Genomic DNA, 4763 nt, shown 5'->3' on the forward strand with positions numbered 1-4763 from the left:
TGGGAGTGAACAAAGTCCACCACTGCCTTCTTGGTTACTGATTTGAAGGTTTTAGCCTCAACCCATTTGGTGAAGTAATCAATGGTCACTAGGATGAACCTATGACCGTTGGATGCTGCCGGCTCGATGGGCCCAATGACATCCATGCCCCATGCCGCAAACGGCCAGGGTGCTGACATCGTATGTAACTCTGTTGGCGGAGAATGAATCAAATCCCCATGTATCTGGCATTGATGGCATTTCCTCACAAAAGTGATGCAATCGTGTTCCATGGTGAGCCAATAACACCCTGTTCGAAGGATCTTTCTTGCCAATACATATCCGCTCATGTGCGGTCCGCAAACTCCCGCATGTACCTCTGCCATAACCGTCGTTGCTTGACTGGCATCTATGCATCTCAACAATCCCAAATCCGGGGTTCTTTTGTACAATACTCCTCCACTGAGGAAGAAGCCATTTCGACAAACGCCGAAGGGCTCTTTTTTGGTCTCCAGAGGCATGTTCTGGATATATCCCCATTCTGAGGTATTCCTTGATATCATGAAACCAGGGTTTGCCATCTGCTTCTTCTTCTATGGCATTGCAGTAGGCGTGCTGATCACGGACCTGGATGTGTAGAGGATCAACATACATTTTGTCAAGATGGTGCAGCATTGATGCTAAGGTGGCCAAAGCATCCGCAACCTCGTTGTGAACTCTAGGGATGTGTTTGAACTTCACCGATCGAAATTGCTTGCTCAGATCATGCAAGCATTGTCGGTATGGTACGAGTTTTAGATCTCGTGTTTCCCATTCTCCCTGAATTTGATGTATCAAGAGGTCCGAGTCTCCCAAGACCAAGACGTCTTGGACATCCATGTCGGCAGCCAGGCGCAGACCCAGAATGCAAGCCTCATACTCGGCCATATTGTTGGTGCAATAGAAGCGTAGTTGAGCCGTAACAGGATAATGCCGTCCTGTTTCAGAAATGAGTACTGCTCCTATTCCAACCCCTTTTGCGTTTGCAGCTCCATCGAAGAAAAGCTTCCAACCCGGTTCCTCAGGTAATTCCAACTCATTCGTATGCATCACCTCTTCGTCAGGAAAATACGTTCTTAAGGGCTCGTATTTTTCATCAACGGGATTCTCTGCCAAATGGTCTGCCAGTGCCTGGGCTTTCATGGCCGTCCTCGTTACGTAGATGATATCAAACTCTGTGAGCAGAATTTGCCACTTTGCCAACCTTCCCGTGGGCATAGGTTTCTGAAAGATATACTTCAATGGGTCCAAGCGGGATATGAGATAAGTAGTATATGAAGACAGGTAGTGCTTCAACTTCTGAGCTACCCAAGTTAGGGCGCAGCATGTTTTCTCGAGTTGAGTGTACTTGACCTCATGCACTGTGAATTTCTTGCTAAGATAGTAGATGGCCTGCTCCTTCCTTCCTGTGTCATCATGTTGCCCCAGTACACAACCAAATGAATTTTCCAAGACCGTTAGATAAAGAATCAAAGGCTTCCCTGGCTTAGGCGGGACCAATACGGGTGGATTAGACAGATATCCTTTGATTTGGTCGAAATTCTCCTGACACTCTGCCGTCCAACCTACCGCAACATCCTTTCTCAACAGCCGAAATATGGGCTCACAAGTTGCGGTGAGTTGAGCGATGAACCTGCCGATGTAATTGAGTCTACCCAGCAAACTCATTACCTCTGTTTTGTTTCTTGGCGGTGGCAAATCTCGGATGGATTCAATTTTGGATGGGTCTAACTCAATCCCCCGTCGACTGACGATGAATCCTAGCAACTTTCCCGATGGAACCCCGAATGCACATTTGGCCGGGTTAAGTTTGATATCATACCTCCGGAGTCTTTGGAAAAATCTCCTTAGGTCTGCTACATGGTCCTCCTGACGCCAAGATTTGATGATCACGTCATCGACGTACACCTCTATTTCTTTGTGTATCATGTCATGAAACACAGCAGTCATTGCTCGCATGTACGTCGCCCCGGCGTTCTTCAACCCGAACGGCATTACCCGATAGCAGTAGGTTCCCCATGGCGTAATAAACGCTGTCTTCTCAGCATCCTCTTCGTCCATTAGGATCTGATGATAACCCGCATAGCAATCCACAAAGGATCCGATCTCGCGCCCAGCGCAATTATCGATCAGGATATGAATGTTGGGTAACGGAAAATTGTCCTTGGGACTTGCTTTGTTGAGGTTGCGGTAGTCGACGCACACCCTGATTTTTCCATCCTTCTTTGGGACTGGCACCACATTGGCCAACCACTCGGGATATCGAGTGACCCAAATGACCTTTGATTGCAACTGCTTAATCACTTCTTCTTTGATCTTTGCACTCATTTCTGTTTTAAATTTCCTTAGCTTTTGCTTGACCGGAGGGTATGCCGGGTCAGTGGGTAATTTGTGAACCACTAAATTGGTGCTTAATCCGGGCATATCATCGTAGGACCATGCAAAAACATCTTTGAATTCCATGAGGGTTTTGATCAATTCTTTTCTGACATTCGGCTCAATGTGGATGCTAATTTTGGTCTCTTGGACGTTGTCATCGTCTCCTAGATTCACAACCTCAGTGTCATTTAGGTTAGGCTTGGGTTTCTCTTCAAATTGGCACAGTTCTCTGTTTATTTCTTCGAAGGCTTCACCTTCGTCACATTCAGATTCATCGTCACAAACGACCTTTTGCATCATTGAGTCGGTTTCAGATTGATTTATTAGACTAGGTCGAAGATCCGCTGTGCATGCCATGTCATTAGAACCAGTAAAAAGAGAACTGTTCAGAAAGAAAAAGAACAAGACAAAAATTAAAATGAGACAAAAGAAAAGAACTTTATTAAATTTGCGGGATAAAAAGGGTTCACACTTTTACAAAACGAAAGTAAAATTTGGATTACACCCTTGAATAATCCGATCAAACAAACAAACAAACAAAACATTAATCAAAGCCTACTACCAAGACTCCCCTCGGACAGGAAGAGGAGTAACCGTCCAATTGTTGGTCTTGGCCTCAGGCCCCACAAATTGTATCTCTGCTCTGCTGGAACCTTCTCCAGCTTCCACCATACTGACATCCGCGAATAGCCTCTCAAAACTCTGATTCAGGTCTTCATTTATACCGATCAAAGGTCCTCGAATCTTTGGGATCGCTGACCCCTTGGCACTTGCTTTAACAAAAGACCTTGAGAGGCGTGGCACTGGTTTAGGCAGAAACCAGACCCTCTTCTTCATTTTTCGCGCTTGCTTCCTGTCTGCTGCGGTTGGTTTGAACCCCAATCCGAAAGTTTCCAGATTTCTAGGAAGGGAGACAGGTTGGACTATCCCTTGAAGCTCGACTCCCAGGCCTTTTCCCGGCACAAATCCATTACCCAGCATTTCTGATACCATCATGACTGTTGCGGCAGCTACCCTACGGTGCGGGATGATTTCTCCTTCAGAAATTTTGTTGGCCGACCCTGTATCGAGAATCTGGTAGACCCAAGGACCTTTGTCATCAGTGGTCTCTATGAAAGGCACAATGGTTCCTCCCATGGTGCATGTTGTATCCTCGCCGTGTAACACGACCTCTTGTCTTTCCCACTCGAACTTCACCGTCTGATGTAGGGTGGAAGGCACCGCTTTGGCTGCATGAATCCAGGGTCGTCCTAACAGCAGATTGTAAGAAACTGTGGCATCTAACACCTGGAATTCCATGGTAAACAGGACTGGACCGATGGTCAGTTCAAGCACAACATCACCCACAGTGGCTGTTCCGTTTCCGTCAAACCCTCGGACACAGATGTTATTCTCCCGGATTCTTCGACGGTCGATTTTTAATTGGTCCAGGGTGGATAATGGACAAATATTGGCGCTTGAGCCGTTATCCACCAATACTCGAGTTACCACCGAGTCTTCACATTTGACAGCTAGGTATAGAGCTTTATTATGCTCTGTACCTTCCACCGGCAGGTCATCATCTGAGAATGTTACCCTGTTCACCTCGAAGATCTTGCTGGCAATGGTTTCCAGGTGGTTTACAGAAATCTCACTGGGTACATGAGCCTCGTTCAATATCTTCAACAGGGCCCGACGATGCTCCTCAGAATGGATCAGCAACGACAACAGTGAGATCTGGGCCGGTGTTTTTCTCAGCTGTTCGACCACAGAATAGTCATGTACTTTCATCTTCCTCAGAAATTCTTCAGCCTCTTCTTCGGATACTGGCTTCTTGGTTGCCACTGGGTTGGTTTTTCTTAGCTCCACCGGAGCAAAACATCGACCTGATCGAGTCAGCCCTTGCGCTTTAAAACTGACTTCTTCCACCTGTTTTCCTTGGTACGTCACCACTGCCTTTTCATATTTCCAAGGCACCGCCCTGCTGTCAATCATTGGCAATTGGACCACAGGCTTTATGGTCACCCGTTCTCTACATACCCCTTTCAACACGACTACTGGTGTGGGCAGGATCCCTGGTATTACCAACTTGCTTGGCTCGGGTTTGCTTGCTATGATGGACGGGCTCTTCCCCAATATCACTACCGGTTTGACACCTTCTCCCTACGACTGTACACTTGTTCCTCCACTGGTTAAGACTTCTTTCAGGGCGGCTTGGATCATCATCACTGTTTGTGAGGGTTTTCTTAATTCTCCTCCCTCACACACCAACTCAATCATGTGAGTTTCGTGGTGCGCTGGCAGTGGGTTTTGGTTGATGTTAGGAGCCTCCGGTGTCTGGACCTCGATCTTATTGGTGTCAATAAGATCCTGTATGGCATGCCTTA

The sequence above is a fragment of the Nicotiana sylvestris genome, chromosome 2 (assembly GCF_000393655.2).
Source record: "Nicotiana sylvestris chromosome 2, ASM39365v2, whole genome shotgun sequence".
Lineage (NCBI taxonomy): Eukaryota > Viridiplantae > Streptophyta > Magnoliopsida > Solanales > Solanaceae > Nicotiana > Nicotiana sylvestris.